The 20,448-nt window shown below is 39.7% G+C and overlaps 1 protein-coding gene across 3 annotated transcripts in view; it reads left to right on the plus strand.

The window, feature by feature from the left end:
* The window catches only part of THADA (THADA armadillo repeat containing), a 161,805-nt gene that overhangs the window by 138,648 nt on the left and 2,709 nt on the right, over positions 1–20,448 (plus strand). The window lies entirely within an intron of this gene.

A 20,448-nucleotide genomic window follows, 5' to 3' on the forward strand; every position in this document is an offset into this window, starting at 1 on the left:
GTAAAGAAAGAAGTTACAATGTGCTGCAGGGTGGTGTGGGGGAATATAATTTAATTAGATTAAAGAATTAAAACATTTTCAAGGTGACTTTTCTAGACTTTAGCATTTGATTGAGTAGAACCTTTCTCACAGTGACCTGTGCTGTCTCCCTTGGCATGAAGGAAAACAAAGCTGCATGTTTCTTGCACCTCTATTTTTTTCACACATTGTGAATATAGAATGTAAATTCAAAATAAACTTATTCATGAATCTAGAGTAGGTGTGTCTATCATGAAGGTGTGTGTAAGAAGGCTTATTTGTATGGGGGTGGGGTGGGGGTGGTGTAAATAAGCCTTAGCAGAGGTAGGAAAGGAGAAGGTAAGAGAAGATCGGGCTAACTATATTGACATTTGAAAGAGACGAGGAGAGAATAAATCCTACTCAGATTTATGTTTCTTGTTCCTGTTCTCTAAAAATGAGAATTAGGTACCTCGATGAACCTAAAGCTGCGCAGAAGTTTTCATACATATCTGCCCTAAGATCTACTAAATCACTTGAGCAAAAGATAAAAGATAACACAGTCTGTGTGATGTTAATACAGCACAGTGGTCTGGCATTCTTCAGCAGCACCACAGGTGATTATCGGCAAATCATGGGTGACTGGCATGATCCCAAAACTTGTACCCCAAATGGCCTTTACAACTGATCCATGAAGTATTTCAGGACAAGCGACTCAGATTTAATCTGCTCCAGTTGCTAGTGAAACAGCTAACGTTAAATGCTGGGCAAACCTAAAATGCTAAAAATACCATTGTCACTGGTAGTGCTGAGCTGCGTGATAAGAACATCCCACATAGTGCATGGGAAACAGTTAAGAGAGATATTTAACTGTTGCCTCAGCTGCTTGTGTTTTCAAACTATTCCTTAAAGTGCAAACTTTGGCCATAGCGAATGGAGCTTTTCTTCCACATGCTTAGCATTGGGTAAAATGTGCAAAATAGATTTCTTACAGCTTTAGTTCATCAGCATGTGGAGTTAACCCTCCTTTCCTCATACCTCTTTACTTGCAAAGTGCTAAGTCTGTGCTGTGGGATTGGAGATGGAAAATAACTGGGGGTCAGAACCTGTGTGCCATTGCTGTGTGCAGTATGCAAGTTTTAAGTCTCTGTGTCTTGATGAAGCATATAGAAGAGAGATGTTACAGAACTCTCCTTTTCATATGACTAATGGTTTCATCCTCTCGCCAAACTCGCGGACAGATTCACCACTTTTTGCTCTACTTCTGTGCTGGTGTAGCCTTCCAGTGAGGCAAATGGGAGGTCTGTGGTGAATAAAACAAGTGTTGGGTTACTCTGATCCTGAACAAAGAATAATGTGTAGGGCTCAACCTTTCTCGTGCACTGGATGACTTGCCCTGATGTTCAGGTTAGGCTAATAGACCTCTGAGGCCCCAGCCAGCTCCTTTAGCTGTGGCTCTTAAAACCAGTTCTGGCAGCTGCCTGGCTTTGAGGAATAAGTGGTAATTACCTGAACATACACTTGGGAACTGCATGCATGCAAACTGGTTTGAGGACGCATTAACAGGAGTCTGTGGCAGGATTGTAGGTGGTAGATTTCCTTGTCTTGATTTAAGTCAAACTTGTGCATTTTCTTCTCTATTCTGAGGTTTGGATTTCTTCTCGATGTAGAGGTTGATGGAGGGCTTGCAAAAAGCACAAAGTCAGAACTTGTCTGTTCTGAGCTGTGTTGAAGCTGCTGTCTGGAGCTCTACCACTAGACAGCCTGAAAGTGGAGCTTGGTTGGTAGTGCTGTGGGTGGTTATAAGCTGCATAGAGAAGATTGAACATCTTCATTCTAGATACATGACATCAACTGCTATGGTGTAGAAAGTTAAGAGGTTCCCACAACAGAATCAATTTCAGGTCCTTCCTACTGCCCCTGTTAGGAAAAAACAGCAAATTGGGAAAAGCATATAAAAAGTCCTTCTTGTCATCCATGATTTTCAAGCTACTTTGAAAGTCTCTTATAATTTTGGCATCTTTTGGTCAGAAAAATCTCCCAGTCAGATCTTGTGATATGCCTCGGGTACTTGGGAATGGTCCAGAAGTTCTCACAGCCTCGTCTGGGTTACTAATGAAAAACTGCTAATCATGTTAGCCACAATACGTATGTGTTCCTTGTATTAGGGACAAGTGGAAGGAAGGTTAATGAAATTTTTTTCTGGGATCAGCTCCAGAATTTCTTCTGCTTTGACAGTCGTCTTGATAACTACATTCTGTTAACTAGATGCACAGCTCGCTAAACAGAACTGGATTTCTAAGCCTGCTATCAAAGAGGAGTCTTTTGAGCTCGATGTTAGGATTTATATGGGAGGTGGCATTTATCCAAATGGCCTTTAAGCGGTAGACAAGACTCATCCAGGCAGAAGCAGAAGAGAGTATGATAAAGATGTGATACAGTCAAAAGCAGAAAAAAAATCACAGTAAAGCAGAGCTACTCCTGTTGCAGAACGAGGTGATTTTCTACAAATGAAATTTATTTTCAAAAGATTGTGCATGGAGTCTATGTAATGTCCTACGTTAAAAGCAATACTTCTTGCAGCCCCTGGAGAGATACATACAGAGTTGTGGCAGCAGTTTGCAGTATTATATTCAAACTGGAAGTATAGAACTTTGTATTCAGAAACACTGTAAGGTGATGACATCTCTTAGGTTGTATTAGATAAGGTGTGTTGAGGACAGGAGGAAAGGTCAAACAGCTGTGTATGTATTCTGGGAATCCTCTGGAGCGGGTCCTAGCGAGGGAGGCAGCGGGTGTGCTGCTGAGAATTACTAGAACACTCTACATGGTGAAGTGTACTAGATGTTACTGAAAAGCACTGTAAACCGTGGAAGGTAACATCGCTGATAATGTGCTTCTGTGCTCTGTAATTGTAGGATCGTAAATAGAATAGGGTTCACAGAGAAAAAGGACAACATATTCCTTAAAATGCTGAGTTTTCAGCCTTCTACTTAAGGGACCATACCTCTGGCTGCATAGTTTTTTCTTTTCTGGGCTTTTAATGGCAAATACTTCCTTATGCATGCTCATAGAGTAGGATTTATGCATGGAGACAAAATGTGTAACGATGACCATTTAAATTCTGGCAAACTAAATAAATGGTTAATAGCTGTGCTAGTTGGTGACTACCTGATGACTGTGGGGACCTTATGTTTAAGAGTTTGTTCCAGAAAGCAAAATGACACGTGGTAGAGATTATGAAATACTTGCTGCGGCTACAAGCTATAATTTGGGGTTTTTTTACATCTGCTATAATAGTTCTAAGAAGGTAACAATTACAGGTCAGTTGCAAGGATGAAAGAATTGAGGTCTAGCAGCATAAATGAATTCATCTGGCCTCTGCTAGAATAAATTTAGGGCTGTTTCAGGAGCAGATTTGACCTGTAGCCTCGTTGCATCATATTTTTATGCTAATAGGTATATTTTTGGCCTTTGTAATAATATTTCTTTTACCTGACATTCTAGTTTTATACCCTAAAAATACCTCCTGTTGTTAGGAAAACTTTTGGAAGATCCAATTGGGAAATAATTGAAGTCTCTTAGATTGCATTTTTAATATGATTGTTTCCTGGTTTAATGCTGACTATTGAATAATGTTTAGCTGTTGCCCTTAGAAACAGAGGAAAAGTTGGCTGAAAAAGACAGAAAATGGGCTTAAATATTTTTGTTCAGAAAGCTTTTTGGTAATTACCTTTGCGCTCAGGGACCCATCACTATGTCGACTGCCTTCTTTTTTTTTTCTTTCTAATGCAGTTCTTTTCTCTTTAGTCACAGAGCCAGTGTAAAGGAAGGCTGTTTGCTATCCACAGCTTACATAATAAACTTGGAGTCTTTGTGTTTGAGTAAAATATTAATGAAGAACCATTTACGTGAAGCCAAAGTAAATTCACACCCTCCTGCAGTTTTTTATGAAACTTCCTATGCTTATGAAACTGGGTTTTCTGATATATGCTGTGAAAGTATTGTCCCTGTTAGCTTAGCAAGTGTGTGTCCTTTTGATATAAGCGAAATAGCGCCATGGTTGATCATGCTCTGCTTTTAAGACATGGCACTTCGGTTCTGAGAGATATCGATGGTATATTAGTGTTTTAAAAAATAATCTGCGTGCACTTCTTTTGTTAGTTTGCTTTTTGTTCCCTGATTAACTGTAGAAAGAGTAAGTAGTGATGTTAATTATCTTCACTGAAAAAATAGTTTTGCAAGCCAGGCCAGTCAACTATGCAAAATCAGCCTCACCAGGAGTAAACAAAAAAATGGAAGGACTGATCACGTTCTTCTGAACAGAGCTATTTTCTGCTTTCTCTGAGTGAGCTGGAAGTGCAGAAGAGCTAGTGCTCTGGAACAGAAGTACTCTGTTCCCAAGAGTGTGAAAGAATGTTAAGGAACGCCAGGTGAAGATAAATTGTATTGTCCACCTACATTGACTAGTTTTTACAGGTAGGTCAACAAGAGTTATTGTGGATTTTTGTTGGTTTGGTTTCTTGTTTGCTTTTTGTATTTGGCATTCTGTGTTTGTAATTGTGGGCATGGTAAGATTCAGCAAAAATGTTCGGCTTTTTAATCATATCTAGACCTCTGAAATACAATTTTAATAGATTTATTTAGAGACATAATAGAGGTTCCATGATGTGTGAAGATTGCAGGACCTGGCTTACAATCTATATAACATTTTGCTACCATATTCAGCTCTTGTTAGGCCAAGGTTCAAATGTAGTATTTGAATAAATGGACTTCAATTTTATTGGTTTGAAAAACTGAAGTGAAAGTTGCAATAACAATGTTGTAGCTTGTCACCCATCTGTAAAAATGAAGTCTGGGTACAAATGGCATTGTTTTGCTGACCACTTGCTGCAGTTCTCTGATTTTTTTAATACTGCTCCTTCTGTGTTGCTGCTGCTATTGGAGGGTAAAGCTGTCCCAGGAGATTTCTTTTTGAAAGACCAATGGCTACAGACCTAAGCAATTTGATAGAGAAGACAGTTACTAAACCCCCCGAGTTTTTAAGATAGACTGTGTTATAAAATAGCCAAACAACAAGAGGAAAAAAAATCCTGTTACTTCAAGAAAAAATGTTTAATGATTAGGAATTGGGAAAAGGGAATAAGGGAAAGAACAACATTGGAGGAATGAAAGACAGTTACCTACAATTTCAAAGAAAATAATTTCCCTTTATGGGGATCTCATTTTCTCAGTGCATCCAACCAGGGGTCAGACACAGTTGAAAATCAGGATATGGAAGTTGGTGGTAACTTTTCATTCTTGTTACCCAGCACAGGTGAAAGCTGGAACAAGTAGGGTACTATTCTAATGGGGACTGTGCACAAAAAGGCTTTAGTTACCTGCAGCCGCCCTCCTCCTCCTCTTACTGCTTAAGATGCAGAGGTCCAAGTGAATATGGCCCAGCATCTCTGATGTTTCCCGGTATCCTGAATATCAACTTCACGTATGGTGCAGTTGAGAACCATATTCTAGAAGTTCTGATCTGAAAGATTTGGGAGAGCCCTGGGTAGGCACACCCATATACACATAGCATTCTTTATAAAGGCTGAGATGGGATACCTGCTGAAATCCTGTGATGGGCTGGAGAGCTTGCTAAATTTTAGAAGTTTTCAATGAATTATTTCCATACCCTTATTACCTCATAGCCCTAAATGCTCAAAACTCTAGAAGTCTGTCTCAGTACTGTAGGCATCTAGTTTGTAAACTGTTCATATTTAAGGTAAATATATGAAATGCTAATTTAAATACCAATATTATACATAGAATACAGAAACGTATGCTAACAATTGCATGTAAAATGCTGTGGGAAACAATATATTTATTTTCTGTAAATGTTTTGCTTATGGAAAACTCTGATCAACAGCTGTGGAGAATGAAGTTCTCTTCTTTCAGCAGCAGAGACTGGACAGATTATCTGTGGTGCAAATTTCCTCATAAGATATCACATCTGCAAGAATCATACTGAAAACCTGTGCAGAGCCCTATGCAAAGTTATTTGTCCCATGCAAGGCCCTTGCCCCAGTTCAAGGCGTCCATGTAGGATATTGTTATTTGTAATGTCATTTTGCACTGAGAGGTATTTCACCAAGAATGAGGAGATGATGCATTTCTGCGAGCAGATTTTTGCACACAGAATTTCATCTCTGTATGTGTGGGTAGAAGTGAGGTAGGGAATATAAATACCTTTGCAAACTAACCAAAACCACCAGCTTGTTTTCACGAAAGTCAGCATTCAGCATTTTTAATGACCAAGATAGTACTTACCTGTGCCAGAATCAAAGTGGCACCCTAGAATGAAAGGTGCTTTTATTGTATTACTGATTCCCTGAGTCATAGCCTTCCCACTGATTTGGTTGCTTTAATTCCTGTTGTGTTGATGGGGGTTGGGGAGCAGCTATGGGACACCGTGGACTCTTACTTCAAAACCTAAATGTGTAAATCTCAATGTCTTTTTTTTCCTATAATCAGTTCCAAATGAGCTCTTACAAGGGGAACTCGGAACTGGCTTGGTTGAACAAATTGATTTCTCATGCATGAGAAAGTCAAGTTAAGCATCTGTGGGAAGCCTAGAAATTTAAATTTTAAGAATTAGACTTTTTATAAAGGGCTTTTGATTTGTTAGATTTAGAGCAAGACTGTTGAAATCACCTTGAGGAGCAGAATTATTTATGGCAGTTGCTTACAGTACCAGTGTAATGCCACTTTCGCATGTTTTTAATTTTCTTCCTTCACATGGTCTGTGCTGTGTTAATGATCACCTTGTCGTGCTAGCAGTGGAAAATGGTTTTATAAATAATTCCCACTGGTAAGATGAAAGTGTTAACAGAAATACTTCAGTGAAGGTCTTGATTAACTTATACACTTGGCTTGATCACAGTGGAGGTTAGACTTACCATATCTTGTTACCAGGACTAATAAAACCCATTTGGTTTTTTGTGTACTGTGTTAATTATCCTTTTACTTTCCCTCATGTGCAGACACACACAAGCTGATTTCATGTTTCTGTTGAAGACCACTTACACTTTGTAGATTTCTCCTTGCTGTACTTTCAAGTTCATACCCAAACAAACCAACCTTCCCTAATTCCAGAATTTGTATATTGTACTACTAGAACTTCAAGAATGTAGATCATTACATGTAGGTGCTCAACTCAACCTACTTTTGCTATAAACAGCAGTAGATAGATTATTTTTTTCCTTTCATACTGAAAGGCATTAAGAAGCACAACTAAGAATTAAATTTCCAGAAGATCTTTCCTCATTAATTCAAATTCCCCAAATGTAAATTATTCCAGTAAATCACCATATTGCAATATAGTATACTAGCATCCCGTATCCCATTACCACCACCTCTCAGAAACGTCAGGAAAACAGGCACGTGCCATGTTCGCTGAAGCCTAGTAGCATTAGGATCTCATAAACTGTGTTAATGAACAAGTCAAGGGTCTTTCAGAAAAGATGTTCCCAACATTGGTTTCCTTCTCCTAAAGCAATGTGTGTTGCGTAGATTAGTTTGATTAGGCAAGGTCATACTGAGGTGTGAAATAGCCTCTCAGGTTATATGCCAAAGTACAGAGGACTGGATTCTTTGGAGCCAGTGACTTCATGCTCCCCTGACGCAAGGTTGGCACAGTCTTTGGAGGGCAAATACGATGGGCTGTAAGGAGAACCTAGGGTTAAAGGGTTCCTAGGGTGAAATAGTACTTATAGAGGTGAACTGAATTGTTTTCTGTGCTGGTCTGTAGAACACATCAGTGGTTTAATTTCAGATTCATGGAAGTACCAGAGGCAATACAGGCAGCCCTTGCTTGTCAGCTGCCTTCTGCAATGTGTTTTCGTTTTTGGCATGATCATCTGGGCAGCACTGTGGAAGGCTGTCACAGAGTAAAGGTAAATTCTCCAAATTACGAATCTCACAGTTAGTGGTGAAGGCTCAATTAGTACGGTCCATGTCAAGGTGAAGTAGAATATGGCCTTTTCTGAAGCAAACTCATTTGAAGCATGCAGGTGGAAAAATAAGATTTTAAAGACAGAAAGAGTATGTTAAAGACGTATGTCTATGATGAAGACGTATGCCAATGCTGACTGTAATTTCAAATGGTTTTATTTGAAAGAAAAGAAAAAGGAATGGAAAAAGGTTCCTTGAGCAGTGAAATGAAGGGAGCTTGGTTTGTCGTTTGGTTTTTTTTGTGGATTCGTTTTGCAGGTAAGTGGATCTTCTCATGTCTAATGCCTGAAGTTTCAGCCCTTCACTAGGCAGGACAGCAACAGGGTCTCTTTTCTTTACCCAGCTGGCTAGTTTCGTAGAAACAACACTTCATATTATGAATTCCCTTATCCTTTTTGTCAGACTGGATTGAAATTGTACAGCTGGTTCAGAAGTTGTGGTGGGAAACACGTACACAGAAGCACGCCTGCTGATTTCCTTATTTTGTTAAAAAACGGGGGAAAAAATCCCTTTGATGTTGCTTATTCTTGTAGCTTGCCAGTCCAATTGAATAAAATACATCAGAGCTGTTATTCTTTTCTGTGCACTAAGTGCTCCCTTCATCTCTACCTCCCCTCCCACGTCATCTTCTGTTTCTTGCACATTTTCAACAGACCTTGAATTGACTGGTGTAAACTTACTGCCTTCTGCTTTTCTGTCTCCTTCTTGTCTTTATAATTTGTTTTGTAAATTAGATCAATGGTGTGAACTGTATATCTTTCTGAGGAGGGTTGATGTTCTGTTGTTAGGGTTGCCTCACACTTACCCTTACTAGTTGGTACTGAGATTTTTCCATACCGTGAATATTAGGGGTTTTTTACTTTAATTATTTGGCTTTATTAGAGCAGACATGATTCTGCATAAGAAATTAGAGGGAAATGGTATCTTTATTCAAGCTATGAAAAAAATTGAAGGCCTTTTCTTCAAATGCTCTTACACATGTATGCTTTGGAGCAAGAAATTTTTGGTAAAATATGTACAAATTTGGCTGAGAAATAGGACTATAAAACGCTTTACTTGATATATATTTAGTAGAGCCTAAAAGCTAAAACCTCCACAGATTTTTGTGTTCACTAAGCAGCTTAAATTTCTCTGCTCCTGAAATGCTTACCTGCATTCCCAGCAGGGCTCTGAGGATGCTCTGTGCCAGGAACACTGTGCCTCAGAAGGACTCTGCGGCCATGTGTAGCTCTGGGCCAGGCTGTGTTTAGGCACTTGAAATGAAAACTCTTGTGTTTTTCAATACCTGCAGGTGGTCAGCAAAATGGGGAGGAACGAGCCATCACTTCTGGTTAGAGATGGGGGAAAAAAGTAATCAGAAAAATTCAGTTGACTGCTGAAAGAGTCAAGCTGAACCAGTGAGAATGTGGGAAGGGGAGGTGATGCTCAGTCTGTTTAGGGGAGAAGACTTGCTCTTGCCAATGTGAGAGGAGGGCATACAGGAGCAGAAAGACCTTTGGTGAAAGTCACGGCAAGACGGAGAATGAACTGAGTCTGAAAGAAGTAGGACGGACAAAGCAGATAAACAGGGAACACTTTCCTGCATTTTGGGACACAGTGTGACTGGAGGTAGTTGTGAGGCTGAGTGTCAAACCCATGGCTTAACTTGTCAAGGTAATTAGACCTGTATTGTGATACTGTGGACTCCGGTGGCTGGGGCTAGGTAGAAGACACTGGAGCAGTGCTATGGGTACACCTCCGATCTCCAGTGTTGCTACTGTTTCCTAGCGCTCCATTAGTTTCAAGCAGCAGATGCCTGAGCGGTCAGCCTTGTGGCTCCACTGTTTCTCTGACTCATGAGCTCCAATATAATGTCACCTACTTTGGATGAGGTAGAGGTTCTTCTTCTTTTTTGGAACTTGAAAAATTACATATAGACATTGCCATCTTTGCCCTCCACCCTTTCCCCACACTAAGAGTATTTGTAAGATGGCAAGACCAAGTGTCCAAAACGTAGGAAGTGCAACTTTAATTCAGGCTTGTGCTGCATTTGCATTAAGAAGCAAAGATAAACCATGCTATCACTGTTTGGGGTTTTTTACAGTTGTTCTTCAATAGACAGGGCAGATTTGCTCTGATGATGGAACAGGAACATACAGTATAGGAAACTATCATCTCCAACAGTACTGCTACCTCAGTTACAAAATTGAAAGTGGTGAAGTAAGGCCAAGATCATAAGAAGGGACATGCCAAAGCCATTTAGTGTTGCTTTTGTGATTTGCATTTATCCCTGCCTCTCCCAGAGAGCTGTTTTGTGCAGGTAAGCAAGTCACTCCAACCAGAGTTTGGAAAGGAGGTCACTAGTTTGCCGAGTGCCTAGCTAGGTACCTTGGAGGCACGATTTGCAGGAGTTCAGAGCACATACAGCTGAAGCCAGAGGGGAATGCATTTTGAATATTAAAGCATTACAGGGTGCTGACTCCTCAGTGAAACAGGTCATAATGTGTCAGATCAGACATCTAAAATCAGTCAAGATTATTTAATCTTCATGGCTGTCAGCTCTGCCTGCGCTACAGATAGTGCCATTTCTTCTTTCTGTGGACATGGTTATAAATACAAGTGATTTGTAAAGCACTTCATATCATGATGAACAACTGAGAGGCATAGGTTGCTTAGCCATTCTGTCTTCCTTGCCTATTTAGAATATTTTGGAGTATTTGGAATAGGAAAACTTCAAAGCCACGTATTAGATGCGGAGAGAATAGAAAGAGTGGTTTCTTCCCAGTGACCGGGAAGCTGCTGGTGCTGCATGGTTCATGTCTGCATTAATGTCTGAGACACAAATGTGTTCATTTTTGTGGTATCTTGTGCAATGAGCACTTGCATTCAGCACATCAGTATATTGGGGAGAGCACTCACAGCACTATCTTAGTTCCTTCTGAGTTCCTCAAAGGACTGTGAAGGAAATGGAAAAGACAAATGTAAAATCTCTGTTGGATGAGTGTATCTTATCTGTGTTAGACTTTCTATTGCAAACTCCGATTACTGATTAAATACTATTTATCAGTCAAAGAGTCACATTATATGCAAGACTAAGCAGCTCCTACTCCTCACATAAATTAACTTGGAAGAAGGCCTCAAAGTATGTCACAGCACTCTCAAAACCAGCTGGCTGCAACAAGGCTTTCACCATCCCATACCAGGTTAACTTTAATACGTAGTTCTCATGCCTTGTTCCAGCACAGCCACCAATCCCCCACAAGGCTGCAACAGTTCATCTACTGTCCATGCTGGTTCTTCATCCTCTTCAGGCCAGTCCACCCTGCTTCTTGCCTCTGCTGTGTCTCTTCTCCTGGCTTCTCTTCCAGCCAGTCTCTCCTCAAAAGTAATTCTTACAAATCGTATTATGATTTACTGATCCACCTGACCATGCCAAAGTCTCCAAAATGGTGTTGTGCCTGATGAAGATGTAGATGAAGTTGCAGGCAGCCACCCCACAGATGTCTGGGATAGAGACATGCCCTCCGAGTCACTTGGACCCTGCTAGAAGATGCCCTGATGACAGCTAGAAGTTTCCTAGCAAGTCTTGACCCAGCTGTTAACACATTTAGATAAAATTAGTTTATGGGAATGCCAAAGCCTTTGGTATTTTAGTAAGAGAAGTAAATGAGCCGGAGGATTTCCAAAGAGGTGTGGACCTGCCCACGTAAAGGGAAATGTCTTGGGTCACTAAAGGTGCAAAATCCAGAAGTCATCTAGGAGGCAAGAACTGTGTGAAAGAAAAAAACAGGTGTGTTCCTTGCTTTAGTATGGAATGTGACTATAATCTTGGGAAGAAACGTTGAGTCCTGATACTGGAAAAGCCTCAGCCACACTAGAGAGATGAGGATCAGCAAGCCTTTATGTTGACCAAAACATAGTAGTAGAGTGAGGAGTATGTATGCTTAATCTCATTTCAGAGCGTTTCTGAAAGGAAGTCCAGAAACTGACTCACTCTCAAGTGAAATAATTTGTGCATCATCTTTCCATTGTGAAGAGCAAATGGTTCTCTCATGGACTGAAAATGCTCTTGAAAAATATTTCTAACATGGATACGTTCCATTCAGGATCAAGACTTGTGGCTGTACTTTATTTATCTGTTAGGCATCTGCAGGAAAACTGCCCCAAAGTGATCTAGGATCACTGAACTGTTGAACAGGAGGTCCCTGGCAGCACCTGCCTGCCTGTAGACCGCAGCTTGAGAGTAGGCTGCTGTTTTTCAGTGCAAAGAACAGATCATGCTACATCACATTGAAAGCAACTTAGCAATTTTTAACAGGCATTGGAAGCCTTTTGGATCTTGGCAGGGAAAGAAAAAAAAAAAAAGGGGTGAACATCCTCTGGGTCACTTGTTACTGATGCACTTGCAGTGTGGATGTTTTGTTCTGGTAGTTTTTAACATTACAGTGTGTTTGCAAACTTAATGATACATGTACAGCATTGTGTATCTGTATACATGTGTGTCAGCAAAAAGACAAAAATAATGTGAGTCATGCTTTAGACACAAGTTTCATCTCTTAGACAACATCTGAATAAAACGGACAATCTGGACTGTATTGGAAGCTTTAGATGTAAGGGGATTTTTTCATCAAGTATTCATATAGTGAACGGTTTCTGTGGGGTCTGGCTTTGTAAGTATATGCTCTTACATGCTGAGGAAATGGGTTTAGATAATCGACCAGTAAAGAAGCTGAGAATTTATTATGAACCTTTTTGACATAAATTATTATACAACAGATTTATAGCACTTTCCATAAGAACAGTTTTATAGTCGCTTCATTTGATGTCACCCTTTTTTAATAAGTATTATGAAACAAAGATAGAAATCAAATATAAATCATCTTAAAAACAGTCTCTCCCCATACTATGTCATTGTAAGGATCAGAACAAACAGGAAGACTGAGTTGCTGAGGTTCCCAAGTTGCTTTTTCCTATTCTGCTCAAAAATACCTGCATTCAGTAAGTCACACATACACATGAATCAGAGGTTTTGTAGTAAATTAGCAAGTGCCTTCTCTACTCAGATGTGCTCAAAAGCCACAGTCTGCAAGTCTGCAACTCAGCGTTGTTCCACCCTTTAGAGCCGAGCTGCTGTAAGAAGGATGAGACGTACCAATGTAAACCAACATTGAGGAGAAAATGTAGAACAAGATCAAAACATATTGTAACGTAAGTGGCCTTGAATAGTTCAAATTTCTATATGTTTATTAGAAAATTTTCCAATAATCTAAAATTACTCTAAATTCCAGTAATTCAAAAGTGAAGTTTGCTTAGCAGTTGTCACCAGCTGTAACAAGCATGCATCTAGAACAAGAGTTATAGTACCTAAAAAATTTAGTGTTGCATCAGTACTCATGTAGAAACACATAGCATTTTTATGCCTGTATTTGTGTCTTTCAAAAAATTCCATCAACAAACACGTAGTAATTCAGATTAATTGGTTTAATTAAAGAAAAAGGAGAGAGGACTACTGCACTGAAACTTGTAATTGTTTTAGCAAGATTTATTGGTGTGTATGGTACTTGTTACAATCATTGGCTTTTGCAGTGGGAACTTTGTATTACTTACTCCTTTTTAAAGAATTACATTATATAAGAATGTGTAATCATTGTGACTTCTTAACTTTGTACTACCAAATTTATTTCAACACCTTACAAGTTGTTCTCAGCCCACTTATACATCATTAGATTATCACATGGATAAAGGAACCATTTGCTTTGTAGAATACAATGCCACTAATTAAAGTTGAAAGTGAATGGACTGAATTAGAATCAGCTCATCCATCAAACACTGGCTACTTGTTATTTACTGACAGTGCTTCATTTAGCTGTATTAATTACACAGTGGCACTGCTATGTAAAGGTTATGAGTTGTTATACCCTTGAAAATTAAGAAAGAACACATGAAAATAATGGTATGTGCTCAGCGCTAGAGTCTGAAAGTGGTAAATGGTAAATGGAGTGTTCATGTGAGTATCCACTGAAGTTTTTTTTCTTATCGGTGTTTTAATTGCGAGTAAACAGGATGGCAGCTTACAGATCTTGATAGGCTCCTTAGGCAAGCGGTGGTAGTTGTGGCCATGACTCCATAGCAATGAGGGAAAGCCTGCCTTTATATTATGGCTTTTAAAATAGCTTTTACATATTTAAGTGTTCTGCCCAAATTATATTTGTTTTCAAGTACTGCAGAAGAAGAATTTTATGTACGGTCTTCTCTATTGATTACCCACCTTTTCCTTATTCCTTTATCCCTTAAATAACAAACTTTTACACCACCATTCTCCAGATACTATTCTAAAATTGTAAAATGGTAGAGATTGTCTCCTGTGTTCCTACACAGCTGGAACATACATCTCGTTCACACTCAGTAATCTTCATCACTGCTAAGCAAAAAGTTCTGTAGTTGGAACATGCCAATAACAACTGTCTTCAGTCATATATTTAGTTCTAGTGATACTGATTTTGAAACTGCGAGTATTCTTCCAATAAATATGTAATTTGAGTTAAAAAACATACTTGCATTCTCATTGGTAGTGTTCTAAACAATTAGGTGATTTTTTTTTTTTACCTTTTTGAAAGGAAAAGCTTGAGTTCGGTATGTTTATGCAGGGGGTATTGGTTTTTTTGCTGTTTTAAATTAGAACATGGCTTGTGGGGGGGAAGTTCTACAAAAGTGGTAATGCAAGTGGTAAAGTGCAAATGCTCATTTCCTCTGACAGATCTGTGAGCTGTGGCTGTTTTGTAATAAACCCCTCCGTGTACAGGAGTCACGGCTTGCATGGGAAAAACTTAAGTATACATATATCTATTTTAAAAGGGGGAAAAAACAGCTAGTGACTGAGTTGAAAATACCGTTCTGTTCACATTCCCAAAAAGGGCTTGAAAAGATGATGAATATGTGTGTGCTTTTTTGTTCAAGCAGGAGCTTTAATTTTCTGCTCAGTCCTGAGCTGTATGTTTCCGTCATAATCAGGCATGTTATTAACTCAGATCTGTTTATAATCAAAGTCAAAGCTGAGAGCAGCGTCACTGCCACTCTACTTGGAGACTGCAACTATTAAGAAATTAGTTTTGATTGGTTTGTTTTGTAATAGTGTTGTGTTTTGACATCGTGTTGCATGATGTCAGGAAGGGCCTCTTTTTAAAGTCATCCTGAAAAAGCACAGTTATAAAAAAGGCTCAGGCAGAGAAATGGAAAACAGATGACGTAGTTGTACGTCACCTAGGGAGTGATATCTCTCAGGAGGATAGAAATGATCTAATCGCCTTTGATTTTATGAAACACTATAAAAAGGCATCTGCTTATATATTAGGTTTTACATAAATGGTCATTTTAAAAAGTGGAAAGTTTGATGTTTGTAACCAAAATTGACACAGTGCGATGAACAGGCACCCTTTCAAGAGCCATCTGCCAAGTATCTGGATGCAAGTTACCATTTCTGCATTTTCTTTTTTTATTTTCTTTTTTTTTTTTCTTGTTTTACTTCTCTGTTGTCCTCTTTTAATCTTAGTGCCCAGGACAATAGCAGTGTAACATCATTTGTGGAGACTGAGTGGGTACGAACACCCCTTTATCCTCTATCTACCGCTACTGCTTATTGACTGTCTCGTTATTCCTCTGGTGGCAAGACACCTGTGTGTCACCTTGCTGCAGAGTTGCACAATTCCTGTCTAGCTCAAAGTGGAACCTATAAGAAGGTTATTTCAACATGAGAAATTCAGTTTCTAACCTCACTTTGTTGACAGCTTATGTAACTCTAAGGCTGGGCCAGTGGGATTTTTTCTTTTTTAAATTTGAAGGTGCTTTAAGCTTTGTGAAGCCTGTGCGTACAGAAACACAGTATTTCAAGTAACAAATATATCTGCAGCAATGCCACACTCTGTTCTCCTATATTTCATATGTAGAGAATAGGAACAAACTTGATTATTATTCAAGATCAAAAAGAAAACCTTCAGTGCAACAAAAAGTGCTTAGTGATTCAATAGGTGAAGAGTTCCACTTGCAAATCTAATATTACAGGTATTAGTGACTGTGATGCTGGATCTGCCATCATTTGGATGGGAATCTGATCTCTTGGCTGATATTCATCATCTTGTTAAGGTGATGTATCAGAAAACCTGTGATAAATCTCCGGTTTTGTCAAGCAATCATTCAGTGAGCTTTGTTTATTTAAATGTCTGCTCTTGTCTGTGAAGCAAGAATACTACCTTGTTTTGCCAGGGTGTTACGAGGTACTTTATTGGTAGTGATGTAATCATGTTTATGGCTAGGTAGGCAGCACTTTGTGCAAAAAATTAGAAAATATTTTACTGATTTAGAGTATACCTGCTCTACCTAAAATACTTTCTGTAATTTCACTTGAAGAACTTACCCTATATGTTTTCCTTGAAAACATCCTCAGTGTTGGTACACTGTTCTTTGTGAGACTTCTCTCAGGGTTACACTAAGCTTCCTTGCAGTTTTACTTCTCTTTACGGTTCTTCCAAACACAGTGTACAGTTACAAAAATTGCATTACTCTTTGATTTAAAATTCACTTCAGTTAACAATTTCCAGTATAAAACCAATTAGGAAATGCTTTGTTAGGCAAGGAATATGTGCTGCTTTTCTGTTTTGCCTATGGTTGTCCTTAAAATCTGTGTATATATGCTCTTAATATGTCCTCTCAGTTCCCCATAATACCACCGAGGCTTTAAAAGAGAACAATTGTACAGTTGGAGGACACGTAATAGGCTACTAGAAGAAATATTTACATCTGGCATGATCAAAGCTTTTGGAGTATATGAATGTGTATGTGGGAGGTCTGATTTTTATGTGGGTGGATTCACAAAGACGAAAACACTGCAGTACTTAACTCCTTTCCCTTTATGAAAATTCAATTCCTCAAAATGAAAAAAGCATGTAGTACCTGATTCTTATCTTTTGTTTTTCATTTCAAGGAGTAATATTAATTTTTCTGCTTGTAACTACTTGTTTTAAGGCATAGAGAATTTTTTGTATTTCAGCCCCTGTAGTGGCTTATTTAGTAAGATGCTTATCTTGCTTGTGATGTTTTTGCATGTTAGAACATACACATGGTTTAGAATTTTAAAAACTGGTAATTTTAACACAGTTTCTATAGTCTGTACAACAACAGTTCTACAGCGTCTAGGAGCATTACTGTATTTTCAGTGTTGGGTTACAGCTGCGGCTCCAGGTTTGATTTCTGCTGGTTTAGTTCCTGTGGCAGTACTCAGCTGTGAGCAGCTTCTAGAAATCTGTCATTTGAAATTTTTTATTGTTACTTTAAATGTTTACATGATGAAAGGCTATTAATAACTCAGCCATTTGAATTATCTTTGCTAGTATTTTATTTACATGGCTGTGATGGGGAAGTTTTGGATTGTAGCTGACCTGAGCTAACAGCTGGCTGAACCAGGAGGTCTTGCTCTCCCTTTGGCCTCTTCCCTTCCCTCCACTTCCCTGTGATCTTCCCTTCCCTGGCTCCCAGCTGCACCAATTCTGACTGCAGGGTAACCAGCTCTGCTCGCCAGCTGAGCAGAAGAACCCACATGCCAAGTTGCGTGCCAAATGCATATTCTGCTGTTCTGAGTTTTAATTTACCAGGTGATCAGCAGAGTACCTGAGCTGGCTAGAGGTAAGCATCAGGAGCCCATGGCCTGAGGGGGCTGCAGGGAGAGGAGAGCCACCTGCCTTTTTTGCCCCTGGTGAACTTCCAGCTTGCTCAGGCTACTTTCTGAAGTCATAGCGTGAGTCATGAACACAGCATCGTGTGTAATATGTGGCGTCTTGAAAATAGCCTTGTTTTGCAGGCAAATGGTGATGTGAGGAGCAGTTCACATGTCAGTGAAGACACGTACTTTTATTTTTAGAAGGCATACACCTTTTGTGGGTATCTTAAAGGATTCTGAACATGCTTACAGCATGCATTGCTGTTACTTTTAGAGCTGGGGGTTATCAAAGCGATAGAACGTTTTTCCCTCTGAAAGTGTTTTTGACCTACTAAATCATGGGTATGCCTGTAACTTTGCTTGCTGCTACTTACCTGCATTACTTCAGCACTCCAAGCTTAGGGAGTTGCTATACCTTTTTTTGATACTTGGTCCATCTCTTTGTTGTCCTTGTGGCAGTGGTAGCCCACAAATCTGATCTTGAACTATTCTAGCATCAAATTTGTGTGAACTGGTATCAAAGACGTTAACGTCAGTGCACTCTGTGTGTAACAGGAGCTGAGGAAACATTGCTGAAACAATGGAGCCATTCCTAATGCTCTGCAGTAGAGGGGTGGGACAGGATGGGACAGGGTGAGATGGGCAGGTGGAAGCGAAAATCCTTCATCTGCTAGAGTCTGATCTGTTGTTGAATCTGTGTCAACACCTGAAATACCAGGAGGCTGCTGCACTAGCTTCCCTAGCGCAAAACCCAAGGCAGGCAGGCTTCTACCCAAATTTTTGAAGCCTGAGTTTCAGCATTATCAAAGTGATGTTGCTTTGTTTTTCTCTGGTCACGACATCAGAACTGATGCATGAGTTTGGTTGATCAGTTAAATGGTGTCTGCGGTTCACAGAAGGGTGCTCAGCATCTTTTGGGTCGGTGCTGTGTCCAGGGTCTTCATGTTTTTCCTGTGTGTGAGACCTCCTTTATATGTTTTTCTTGTAATGTTTTTCTCTTCTCTTCGGAAAAAAAAAAAAAAAACCCACACCAAAACCAAAAACAACTTACCATTTCCTTTGTTGTGACACAAGGATTCCCTGCAAGATTGCCATTCTGTGTGAGCACAAAACTGCCTTTTCTTCTGTGTTACACTGTTGGAAAAACTGCTAGTAAGCAAGTTCAGTGTAAGCAGTACCTCAGCATTACTTGTTTTGCTACCCCTTGGTAGTTTTCAGCATGTTCACATAACAACAGAATTAGAGGCCCCAATAAATGTTTTGGTGCTTTTCTCAGTAGTACAGTGTTTTCATTCACAAAGAGAGCATCACCATATTTGTACTTAAGGAATCTAAATCTTAGGAGGGAAAAAAGGCCCCAGAAAATGGCAGGTATTTTAAGTATCTGCAGTTGTATCTATAATCAGTCCTCCAAAGCAACAGCTAACTTCAGGAAGGCAGCAGTGGGAAATAACATGTTGTGGGTTTAGCTCGCAGCATCACTTAATTCGCTAAATATTCAAATACAAATGAAGTGACACAAGCAAGAGACATTATATAAATACTGACAATTAAAATGTTGCGTTTTTTAAGTGTTTGTAATTGGGATGTTTGTTTCAGGCTCAGAACCCCACACTCCATTTTCATGTCTATTTTTCCAGCTCTAAGGATTGCCAGTATTTCTGAGGTCCCCATGGCACTGGAATGAAATGTGTTTTCTGCCTGAGCCTAAGCAAATCAAAACAGAGGTCAACCATTGTACCTATTCTTCAGGGTATCAGACTGGTACCAAGTAGGGCACAGCAACAGAGAAAGCATATTGCAAAAATAGTAATAATAATAATGAAGTCTTGGAAAGAAATGTCAGCAAAACCAGTATCTAAACCCCTCAATACCTAAAATACATGGTGTCGGGATGTGGCACTGCACCCCTGCAAGCTCTCCCTCATGGGCAAAGCTGAGGAATGTCCTGGTACAGCGGTAAGTCCTGACACCAAGAAGACAGATTTGAACATTTGATTTTACCGTCTAGCAGAGACAAACTGCCTACGTAACATTATTAGTGTCCCCAAGAGATTGACTGCCTGCCTTCCTGTTGCTTGTTCAAGAAGATTTCCATTTACCCTCATCTAACTCCAAGATAAAGAAGGGACCATCTGTTCTTTCTCCTTCACTCCCTTCCTTATTATGGTCCTTTGTTCTCATGGTCTCAAATACTAATTCATCCTCCCCAGTGTCCTCGGTACATTGCCTGGTCTGTCAAATACCACGTACCCATCTTCCCTTCGGTCTGTTTTGCCCTGAAGTTGTTTCCCGTGCTTCCCTGTTCATAGGCACGCATATTTGCTTAGTCCCGGTGTGTCAGCGTGCGTTACGCTGCTGTGCCAGCGAACTCTAGGAAAACCTGCAGCTGGCACGTGCTGCAGCTCTGTGAGTGTGAGTTGTGAAGGACAGGTCTTGGCTGCACTGCTGTGCCCCTTTCATGTCAGTTGTTTCCTTCACGAGAAATGCTTAGATACACTCAAACACAAAAAGTAAGGTCTGGCTTCCAGGTGTGTCTGGATTTTCACCAAGTAATTGTGACTCTGCGCTGTTGTCTGCTCGCAAAAGCCTTTTAGAATGACGTGTCTTTATGATATCACTACTTAGAAGACAGGCTGTTAATTTGCTGGTGACTATGAACAAGGATGAATTCTGCCAAAATCCATTTTAAAGTAATAGGGATTTTACAGGGGCTTGTTTATTAGATCTCCTCCTCCGGTCTTCTTCCCATATCCCCTTAAAAAAAAAAAAAA

Source organism: Falco cherrug, chromosome 13 (assembly GCF_023634085.1).
Source record: "Falco cherrug isolate bFalChe1 chromosome 13, bFalChe1.pri, whole genome shotgun sequence".
NCBI classification, from domain to species: domain Eukaryota; kingdom Metazoa; phylum Chordata; class Aves; order Falconiformes; family Falconidae; genus Falco; species Falco cherrug.